The sequence below is a fragment of the Manis pentadactyla genome, chromosome 11, assembly GCF_030020395.1.
Source record: "Manis pentadactyla isolate mManPen7 chromosome 11, mManPen7.hap1, whole genome shotgun sequence".
NCBI classification, from domain to species: Eukaryota; Metazoa; Chordata; class Mammalia; order Pholidota; family Manidae; genus Manis; species Manis pentadactyla.
Window position 1 is genome coordinate 40841109 of NC_080029.1, and position 12050 is coordinate 40853158.

At 39.6% G+C, this 12050-nt stretch overlaps 1 protein-coding gene across 1 annotated transcript in view; it reads right to left on the reverse strand.

The window, feature by feature from the left end:
- LRRC9 (leucine rich repeat containing 9) overlaps nt 1–7035 on the reverse strand; it is a 115721-nt gene extending 108686 nt beyond the window's left edge. The window contains exon 1 of the mRNA XM_057488407.1: nt 6010–7035. The gene's annotated coding sequence lies outside the window, so the exon portion shown is untranslated. The remainder of the gene's footprint in view (nt 1–6009) is intronic.
- Nucleotides 7036–12050: the final 5015 nt, after the last annotated feature.

Below are 12050 nucleotides of genomic sequence, written 5' to 3' on the forward strand. Positions count from 1 at the left end.
CTGGACCCTGAGACAGCCCATTCTATCACTGAAGTTTTCTGTTGGAAAGTTACTTTTTATTCTTAACTTAATTCTGTCTCTCCGTAATCCTTCCCACTCATTGTCAACCTCCTGGGTTCAAGTAAAACAAGTATAATTTTTCTTCCACACTATGAGCCTCTAACACTTGAAGAACATAGTCATCTCTCATCTAAACCTTCATCTTGCCCCCAGTTCATGTCTTTCAGTTCTCGCCTAGTGGTATCCATGTTACTCAACTTTGTAAGGCTCAGTTAATCCTTCCCATTATACTGTGGGTGGTACTGAACACAGTTCTCTTACTGTATTTAGCAAAGAAAAGGATTCTCAGGGCTTAACAGCATACCTGTCATGGTAACACATGTTTATTAAAATGAATTAGCCAACTTCTTCTGGATGATAGGAACTTCTTAATACCTAAATAGCTTCAATAAAATTTAATTTTGTTATTTGTCAAAATTTTTCAAAAATTTCATTTTTATATATTAATATATGTATTATTTAATGTCTTATGCCAGACACTATTTTAAAAATACAGAAATCTTGGTTTCAGTATGATGGCATGACAAAGCTAGATATAGAAATGGTATATATTATGACCCTACTTTTACCATAATAGCTCTTTGTTAACAGACATATGTGAGCTTAGACAGGTGTATATGTGTGTGTGTATGGTTATGTAAGGAGAAAATGTGTAAAGGTTAAGTACTAAGCTGTAACATGAGTTACCTTCGATGCAGGTGAAAGCTTGTGTAGTTATAATAGGCATGAGAGATTAGATGGGGATAGATCTAGGCAAAAATGGAACAGAAAAAAATTATGTTTTTTAAAAGCATGTTTTGTATGGTATGGCATGAATATATAATCATTTGTTCATTCTACTGTTGGTAGACATTTTGACTGTATCCTGTCTGGAGCTAAATAGTACTTTCTTGAACATTTTTATCTTGCAGGACATTGGTACACATTTCTTATCAGCTTATAGCTAGAAGTGGAATGAGAAATAAACCACTGTTGTATACAACAAGGATGAGTTTCATAAACACAATGTTGAGCATAGGAAGATACATGGACAATGAGAACATACTGCGTGACACCATTCATATTATATTTGAAATCAAACTAATCTGTGGTATTAGAAGCCAGGGGAGTGGTTGCCTTTCAGGGGTGAGTGAGTAGGAGGAGGCAGAAGAGGGGTTCTGGAGTGCTGAGGAAGGTATCTTTCTTGATCAGAGTGTTGGTTAAAGGAATGCGTTCACTTTGGGGAAATAAAATTAGATATCTAAGATTTGTGTGATTCATAGATATCTATGTTATATTTAAATAAAATTTAATGTTTATTTTTAAACTATATGTTCACTTTCATTCATTTGTGCAAAATTATATACATGTAGGTATACACATAAATTAACATTTTAAGGAAAAAAATGGTGACTTGAGTTCACACTTTTACCTACCTTCTCTCCACCAATACAACTAGAATGATGAGAGAAATATGAAAATAAGAAAAGAATACATATAGCAGTGCCAGGAAAAGAGCATTGGTTGCCAGAGATGTTGAGAAAGGTCTTTAGACTGAAAATGAAATAGATGGCATCAGAGTGAGAAAAGCCCACCAGTACAAACCAGCCCAAAATTCAAGGCACCAGAAAAAGGTTTTACAAAATAGCCTAAAAAATTCCCCAAACTCAGAGCCGCAGTGACTGGGAAGAGGGTGGCCGTGAGCCATCCATGGGGACAAAACCAAAGGACCCTGAGATCTGTATGGGAGTACTGAACACAGTCTGTATTTGTACTAAGGCTTGGTAAGCTGGGGACTCTGTCCCACCATGCTGAGTCAAGGGGGGAAGGACCCTACCCCACTAGCACCACAAAGAAAAACACAGCCAGGAAATCATCCCGTTACACTGGATTCTCTGTTCTTTCCTTCACTCATACATTAACATGTATCTTGAGGGCTTAATATCTACCAGTCAGAGAATGATAGGGGTAGGAGGAAAGAGAAGACTTCTTGATGAGGTAGCATCTGGGCAGAGCTGAAGGAAGTGTGTGTGAGCTATGAGGAAATCTGGGGGAAATGAATCCAGACAGATGGAAGATTAAATCCAAAAAAAACCAGGGCTAAGAGTGTACTTGACATGTTTGCGGAATAGCAAGGAAAATGATGTGGCTGGAGAACAGGGAGGGAAATGGAGATTGGTAGGATATGAGGTCAAAGAGGTATTACGGAGCCAGATCATGTGCTATCTTGTGATCTTTAAGTCCTTCTGAGGACTTTGGATTTTATTATGAGTAAGATGGAAAGCTGTATAAGAATTTTAGTGGAAGAGTAACATGAGCTGTCTTAAGTTTTGAAAAGGATCACTCTAGCTACTCAAGTGAAAACAGACTGTAGGAGTCAAGGGCAGAAGCAAGGAGAGCAGTTCGGGAAAATAATGTGAGAGAGGATGGTGGTTGGGGTAGGGTGGTAGGAGGGGGATGGTAAGTAGTAGTTAGATGATGGATCTGTTTTGAATGTAATACCAATCATTCCCTCCCTGCTTCCCACTGGCAACTGTCTTTTTACCCCATCCTTGGGCAACCCCCAGATATTACAGCACAGGCTTCAGGGGTGGCCAGGCACTTAGCAAGGAACAACCTGAAAGGATTTCAGCAGCCCAGGTCAGTCTGCATAGGCTTAGTTGGCTGGCCCACCAAGCAGAGCAGGGCTTTGCAGCACCTTTTCATCAGAGAAGCCCCTGCACTCTGGTTTAATGTCTGTGAACAGCAAAGGCAAGCCTGCCTTCCCACCACCACACTGGGGATGAAGCCTGTCCTCAGTACCCCCAAAGTCACCAAATGGTGATCCAAGTTTTCTAGTCTATGTCCAAGATATCTATTCCAGAAAAAATTAACTGTTCCCTTTGTTATGCAGTAAATTGTCACAAAAACTTGAGCCTAATTTCAGACTTTCCAGTCCATTCTCTCCCTTAGCTCTGTCTATTCCTATAGTACTATCTTGTTTGATTTACTGTGACTTATATTGTGAATTCCACTTCATATTCTTTCTGGAGATTTCCTGGTTATTCTTTCATATTTACTTTCCCAGATAAGATTTATTATTATTTTGTACTTAACTTTTAAAAATTCACTTGGGGCTTTGAGATTCCATTGTAAAGATGAATTTAGGGAGAATGTCCATCTTTACAGTACTGAGTCTTCCTCAAGAACAAGGCTATCTCTCTATTAATTCAAGGAGACTACTTTTTCTTGATGGAGAAAAATATGTATTTGGGGTTATCAACCTTACCTCTCACTTCATCAAGGCCCTCACTTAGGAAAAATCTTGTTCTAATTCAACAGTTAATCAGCAAAAAAATTAATCAAGAAGCCCAAAACTCAATAATTTGCATAACTACATCTCAATTATGAAGATCCTGGACCTTCCTGGTATTTACAAGCCTTATGAGGCTTTCCCCAGTCACAGGTGCGTCCAAGGCTTCCAGCTGAAGCTTCCCATTCCAGCAGGAGATGCGTCCTGTTGGCCAGCTTGTTCCCACTCTCCTGCACTTTGGGAAAGCTCCTTTCAGGGCCTTACCATCTAAGAAACTACAGGTCTTTTCTAGTCCCTCCAGGGTACCAGGAGCCACCAGAAGTTTCTATATCTTTCACCCTTCAAACCTCAAATATTGAACTGATCCAATCACCTCTCCTCTCTACTCTGGAGTGCTGCTGGAAGATTTCACATCACCAGCATGAGTTTAAGTCACTACAAATGCATGGCCTCTAACTTCAGCTGGATCTTCAACAACAGACATTTTATACTATCCTCTTCATCTTCCTCTCCTACAGAAAGTAGGATTAGAGATACAGATCTGCAATTCATGACATAGGGATTATTCTAAACTTCCACCAGTTTTCTCCAGTTTCTCTCCTTTTCTCTCAGCAGATGATCTTGTCCCCATCTTCACAGAGAAGCGAGCATTCAGATACATTTTAAAAATTCCCTTTCTTCCTAAAACTGCGTTTCTTCCCCTTCCTGTCTTAGTAAAAGCATTCTTTTTCTTGTCCAATACAAATCTCTCTTCCTGTGTACTAATTCCACCCTCTTCAGTTTCTTTCAGAACACTGGTCTGCCAAATTTCCCTCCTTCTCATTCCCATCTTTCCTTCTCTAGGGTCATTTTTCTTTCCATATATCTGTGTTAGTTAAGTCCTTCCTCTCTTAAAAAAAAATTATCCTATCTTGTATTCTCTAACTAGTTTTAAGTATCTTCACAGAGAAACTTGTAGATAGTCATTTGCAACACTTCATTACCTCTATTCAGTTCTCAGCTCACTGCAATCTTACTGTGGACACCTCAGGCCTCCATTTTTTGACAGAAAGCTAATTGCCAAGGACACTGGACATGTTTCACCTCTCAACTTAAGTTGACCTTGACTTGGTATCTGACAATGTGGATGACTCTCTTTTCTTTGTTTTCTTCTTTGGTTTGACTTTTTCTCCTTGGCTTCTTCCTACTTGTTATTTGAAACCTACTTTTCTGGATCAACTGTTTTCTTCCTGGTGAAAAAATACTAATCTTTATCTTCTTCTTTCCTGTGCAACAAATCCAAATAACCACATGAAAAACGCCACCTGAATATGTCACAGCATCTCAAATTCAGTATGTTCAAAACTGAACTCCTTATATTTTCCTGCCAGCCTTTTTCTCCTAATGTATGCCTTCTCTTGGTAAATGACACCATCCTTCTAATCATCCATGTCTGAAACCTGGGTCTTATCCTCAACCACTCTGTTGGTCTTTGCTCACATTCATTCCTCATTAAATCCTTCTGCATATCCCTCTTAAATGTCTATCAGGTGTTTTTTTCCTCCTTCACATTCCAGTTGCATCTGTCTTGGTCCAGGCCGTCATCATTTCAGCCCTCACTGGATACTCTCCCTCTAGTCCCACTTCCCTCCAACCCAGCCTACTATGGCAGCCAGCCTGCTGAAAAGTAAAGCTGCTCAGGCTCCTCTCCTTGGAAGGTTCTCATGGTCTTCGTGCTTTCACACCTGCTCACTTCTCAAGCTCATCAACCACAAACTGCCCAGAGCACCCAGGCTCTGGTTACAGCTACTCTGAACAGGGTGGGATAGTTCTGTACTTTGACATTTGCTGTTTCCCTTCCCTAAAATGTCTGTCCCTTGACTTTATGGTATACTTCATACATCCTTAAATATTTAAACCAAGGATCTTCTGCGTGAAGACTTTAGTTGTCTCTGGTAGTACTGTAATCATTCTCTTGTGTGTGACCCCAGCTAAGGCCTGAATACACCCACATATAGACCTGCTGGCTGTACTGGAGGCTTGCAGGTCCTTCCTCCTACCAGGCTACTTGTTCATTGAAGGCAGACAGCAGGAACCTGTCAGTGCCTGTAAAAGTTTGCTGAATGGTTTGAATTGTCATGCCCAGGGTTCTATATGGTTTAGTTTAAAGAAATACTTGCTGTACATGACCAATCAGAGTATAATAATACTGAGAGTACAAAGTAGAGAGCAAGGTAGGTTGCCATTCTGAGAAAAATAAAATTTCTTTTCTACTGACTAGAAGCCCTATATGGTCAAACTGTTTCCTCCCTTGGGTATAAAGGGATCAGAATCCACCTGTTAATCACTGATGGGCCAAACACCTTTCTGTCTCCTGGTGGGCAGTATCAAGTTTGGCCACGGAGCATTAGTTTTCTCAGCCCAGTTCCACTAACCAGTGCATTAAAGGCTGCCCTGGGCTTTGGGTCGCCCTCCTTTTTCTTCTCCTCTTAAGCTTTGCCCGGTCATCCTAATGGCCTCAGATAAAGCCATGTCAGTCTCTCATTATTAACATCTTCAATGCACCAGTACCGTGGTCTTGGACGCTCTCCTGTGTTCCTTCCAGTGCGGCCGCCGGTGAGCCAGGAGAGGGCTGCAGGCTCCCGGGGTCTGCTTACACTGATGTACGCCCGAAAGGTCATCAGGTGGCAGACACTCACCTTATCCCGGAGAGAGAGATGGATTCCGGGGCAATCCGAGACAGAGCAGAATCCACTCCGACCTTTCAATCCTTGTCTTGTAGCAGAAGACACGACATCCCCTCCAGCCCCGGGCCTGGTGTGTACACACTACCCGCTGGGTTGCCTAGGAAACCCACTCTGAGCCTCCAGCGACCTCCGGGTGGGGGGTGGGGGAAGAAGCGGCGACCCTGGGTCACGTGGCAGCAAACTTCAACCAATCAGCAGAGGTAGGGGTCCATCCGGAGGACCCCGCTGGTGCTTCTGGGAAATGGTGGGGAGCTGTACGCTCGCGGGTCTCCGCGTTTCTGCGCGCTCTTTTCGCCAGATCAGAGGACCGAATTGGAAGCATCGAGTTGTGGGCGGTGGCGGGACCTGGTTGCCTCCTCCAGTCCTGACTCTCTCCCATTGAAAATCTTTGACCGTCCGGGCCTGGAAGCCGGGAGCCTTGCTGGACTCGAACCCCCGAGGCGTGGCGCTGTGATGTTACAAGTCGCCCAGCCGGCCAGGCAGGCCCTGATCCCCCGACTGGGCCTCCCTCCGGCGGCCCGCGATCGTGGCCGTCCAGGAATGTAGCTGGCCGCCGCCCAGACAGCTGAGCCCCGAGCGGGCCGAATCGGAGGACGACTCGGGCAAACCAACGCCCCGGTACCCTCCGGAGAGGAGGGGCCCTGAACGGGTCTGTCGTTCTTGGACAGGCTTCTCAGGGCCATTTAAATATTCCAAAATGTTCAGAGGCAAAACATATTTAGAAAATAAAGCAGTACTTAAAGAAGAGAGGCAGAGAAATGAATGAACTTTGTGAAAATCATTTTAATGATTTTCAAATCAAGGTAACCGCAGCTCTCATTGCATAGTCCAGATCTGTGCTGTCCATTGTGGAAGCCCCTACCCTCAACCCCGCGTGGCTTTTGAAGTCTTGAAATGTGAAAAAAAAATACATCTTCTTTTGAATTTAGTATGAAAAAAAGTAAAATATTGTATTGACTACATGTGGAAATGATAATAGTTTTGATATATTTGGTTAAATAAAAATGCATTCATAAAACTATTGTTTCTTTTTACTTCTTAAAAGAGGCAATTAGAAAATGTTGAGTTACATATGTAACTTTTATGTTCTGCTGGACAACGCTACTATATATTTTTGTGATTCAGTTGATTTGTGTGAAATATTGATGATGTTCACTTCATCAAAATACTGTCTGTAGTGCTCTTTTCCGTCACCAGATGGCTGCCTCATACAATGGACTGCTTTTTCAAGAAAAATATAGGCATGCAGATTTTTAAATTTCTACGTAACTATCAACATATTTGTCATGATTCGATTAATTTTGTACTATTGACTAAAACATACAGAAAAACAATTTCTACATTTTTATTTCACAGGAATTCAAATGCCAGAGAAATCTGATTCATATTTGTGCTTTAAGTATTATCTTCTCTGAAAATCTAGTTGAACAAGATGACCTATCTGGGCAAATTTTCATCATAAGAATATGAAGACTAGATAACAATAATTCAGAAATCTAAACTTTTAGATTAAGAAATTGGATCAGATCAATTATATAAATTATCTACATTAAGCTGCTTATTTTGAGGGATGCAGCTCTTTTGGATAAAAGTATAAAGATTATCATAGTATATTGTTAGAAATCTGTTGTGACTTTCCTAACCAGACTTGGAGAGAGCTAACACAGTTTTCTTTATGTTATATAAACAAGCAATTCTAAGAATGTTATTTCTAGGTAAAGCTCAAGAATTTGGCCAGTCAGCTGTTGAGGAAGAGATCCTGTATAGCTGTAGACTAACAGCTATCCGTGACTTGTCAAACTAAATAAAGCCTTTGTCCTGAGTAATTCTTTAAGGACAACATATTCTAGATAGTATTTGAAGCAAAAGATGGTAACATTTAAAAGCCACAGGAGGAATACAAAATCAGTGACCATTGTTTTTAATCTCTTTTTCTCACTTTAAGGTTTCTTTATGATATGGTTTTATGTGTCTGTACAAGAAACAAAGAAATTGAAACTAAAAGTCAAGCAAATTAAACATTTTAAATGAAAAAAAGACTTCATGTCATTCATCTTTCTGCTCATACATACCAGACAAAGGTCAAAACATACAGATTTAAATCTATTTATAGGTAAAAGTATCTTGAATCTGAAAACAGGTGGGAAGCTACATTACTATGGATTATAGTAAACTTACTGTGTCACTGCCTGATTTAGAGAAGAAACATTTAAATAAAATAGAGGTGACTTTACAGACCTAAATAAGAAAATCTTGAGCTGCATAATAATTTGTTATTTAAGACATTTTAAATTGGCTGTTACATTTATTTCCTCAAAAGCCCTACCGTTATTGGTAGAGAACTGTGGTGACATTTAGCTGCAGTTTGGCTTTGTAATGCCTTTAATTTCAGAGAACCAGAAGTTTGGAGATTTCAAATGCTCATTTAATTTTTATATTCTTGTTGACATTTGATCCTTATGCAATGAGCACTCTCTTATTAGTGATTTTTTTAGATTATCTGAAAATTCACTGTCTCATTTGAATTTGATATGTCATAAAACAATGCAGAACCACTTAGGGCTTACTCGGCAGTGGAAGAGATAATTATGTGGCACTAAACAAAGCCATCAGCAGAAGCCCTTGTTATTAATGTCTGGCAATGAACATACATTATTCAATGAAAAGTTAGTTCTTCTGAAGTAAAGTTTTAATTAGATAAACTTTTATTTCTAGTGGGGCTTTCTAAAAAAGTTAATCTGTCCATGACTTATTGACAAAAAATTAATGGACAAGCTTTCCTAAGAGGCAGCCAAAATAGAATTGTAAAGACACTTATTCTGTCTTACACAATACAGCCTTCTCATTTTACCATCCTTTTATATTTGTATTAAGCTGTAAGGTAGGAAATAGAGGGACAGTGACTTTCAGCAGGGATAGTAGTCTTAAGTCACTAGAGAGACCATCAGTTCTTTTGTGGGAGAATTCTTTGTTCTTTACCTCTTTTCTTTTCTGTCTTTTATTTATTCCTCAGGCTCAGAAAGTTGATTGTATTCCTCAGGTTATAGCACATTATCATTAGTTGTTCACATAAGACCCTTGTTTCATTTTATCTTCAGTTTTTTTCTCCAATTCCACTTCCATCCCAAACAAAAATACAAGCCTAATGTTTCTCATAAACCTTGAGTGGCACATTTGGCTTTGAAAAGCAGGCAGTATTGTTTTGTGTCAATTTTTTATTTATATAAATGGTAACATGCTGTAACTTCTGATTACTTTTCATTTAGTGCTATTTTATGATCTGTTCTTGCTTCTGTATGTTCATGTAGTTCATTCTTTCTATATTCTGCACAATATTCCATAATATATATCCACCATTTTTATCTCTTGTTTGTTTCCCTAGTGATGGGCATCTAGGTTGACTCCAATAAACAATACTGTATTGAATGCCCTGTACTTGTTTTCTTAAGGACAATTTCTCTAGGATATGTGCCAATAGAATTATTGGGCAAAAAGGAAACATACAAACTTCACTAAATATCATCTGAGAACTTTGCAGAATGGCTCTCTGAGATTTCCCTCCAACCAAGAGTGTTTGAAAACTCTCACTCTCCCTGTTGGGGAAATATAATTTAAAACCCAAATCTCCAGACAACCCAGAAAACCTCTCCACAAAGGTAGAAGAAAAAGAGATTTTTTTTCAGTTTTGTTACTGAATAAACATTACACCAGAATATGGTATTTTTCACAGGCAATCCCTTAAAGAGACTGCAGACAGAGATAAATCTTACCTTTTTGTATAGCCAAGCAGATACAACCTATCCTATGCATGTTCTCAAATAGGAGGAATTGACAGCACCATTTTTCACACATTCATCTTAAAATCATGTGATAAATCTGTGCTAGTTAAACTTGTCCAAAAGAAAAAAACCTCATTTTTTATGATAGTAAGTTTGGAGCAAAGCATCGCTGAAGTTAGCTCCTATCCTCCTACAGAAACCAGGAGACCGTGATGCTATTGACAAAGACTTTCCTTCTAATCAAACTTGAATCAGGCTTCCCTGAGTCCTTTCTGACTTGGCCTCACCCTTGAGCTCTGTTTTTGGTTCTGATAGATTAGTTTTAGCAACAATCCTGCTGGTTCAGCCTAGCAGGAATTCTTCCACCCTTGATATCTGATCAAATTCCTCCCCAACCTTCAGTATCTGAACACCTTGGCCTGCCTTCCTCGGGACTTGAAAAATAATGCTTCCAAGTCCACTTAGCCAGAAATTCCCTGCCCTTGATGTTTGCTCTTAGTAATTTTCCATCCACTTGCCCTACCCTGCTCCTTGGCAAATTCCCACTTGTCCTAGTATTCAGAACAGAGCTCAGTTCTATACTGGGGTCTGTCTTCCCTAGTTGAAATAGTTCCTGAATAAAATTTGCCTTCACTGCTTTAATTTCTGTCTAGCTCTGGCTTTTTTTGACACTATCTTCTATGATGATAACATTTTGAAAAGAGCTCCCAGGCCTTGGGAAAGACATTCTTGGGTTATAAAGCTGGAAGAGGCTTAGGTTTTAAAAAAGGATATAAAAGAATTTACAATTATATGTTTTCTAAAGAAAATGCTTTGAAAGAAAAGAGTTAGGGGAGAGTCTTTTTGTACTAAGGAAAATTGATTTTTTCTTTTTCAATTTATATTTATCTTTATACCCATATTATTGCCAAACTTCTGCCTAATGTGTGCCTCCACTACTAGGCTTTGAGCTCTATGAGGGCAGGAACCATAGCTCTCTCATTCTCCACTGTATTCCCAGCATCTAGCTTAGTGACTGTCACACAGAAGGTGCTAGAGAAAGATGTGTGGAATGTGTGAATATCAAGTTATGTGCTAAGTAATTTATATAAATGATCTCATATTTTGATAGTTCATTATACCAAGCCTCTAAAATGCCCCTCTCTTCCTTCCCTCCATTTCCTTTGAGAAGGTGAGAAGTTAGCAAACATTTTTCCTGTCTCCAAACTTAGAGGAAATTCTAAGTTTCCTCCATTTTAAGCAAACTTATATGAAGATTGTGATTTACAAAACCCAAACTGACAATGATAGTTTATTCTAGATGTCCACCTTCTTTCTCTGGAAGATGGTAGTGTCTTTCAAAAATTCAAGTCCACCTGGGACCTCACTATATGACCTTATTTGCAGATAAGGTCTTTACAGGTGTTAATTAATTAAGATGTGATGATATTGGATTAGAGTGGCCCCCTCAGTCCAGTGACTGGTGTCCTTATAAGAAGACCATGTGAATACACAGACACGCAAAGAGAATAAGGTAATGTGAAGGCAGAAACAGAGACTGGAGTGATGCAATGTAAGCCAAGGAACACCAAGGGTTGTAGGCAACCACAAGAAGCTGGGAAGAGACAAAGAAGGGATCTTCCTGAGCGCTTCCAGAGGGAACCTTGCCGACACCTTGATTTCAGACTTACAGCCTCCAGAGCTGTGAAATAAATTTGTTTTAAGCCACTCGATTTGTGGTAATTTGTCACAGTGGTCCTAGGAAATAATTACAGGTACCATTAAGAAGGAAAATACCTTACCCAAAACTATACATACAGGAAGTGATCTAGGGTAGGCCTTTACTAAAGGGCTAGAGACAAGACTAGACTTAGGGGCAGAGCCAAGTTTGAGTCAGGCAGAGACAAGAAAGGTGTAGCCAAACATTTTTGCCCACCTCTGGCATAAGGCAGGTTAAATCATATTAACATTTCCATACACACTATATATTTCCTAGATCCTATCCCAGTTGGTCAGCTTATTTCCTTCTATTTCTACCACCACTGCCACAGTTCAGGGTACAAAATTTTTTACCAACAGTTTCTAAATTATTTTCCCAGCCAATAATCTCTACTATCCTATGCTCCTCCTTATTACCTCCAAGGTAATTGTCTTAAAAACCAGATCTGATAAAATCATGCTTTAATATATCTCCCTTGAATCATCCTTTATATGTCCATCTATTTGTACATTCAT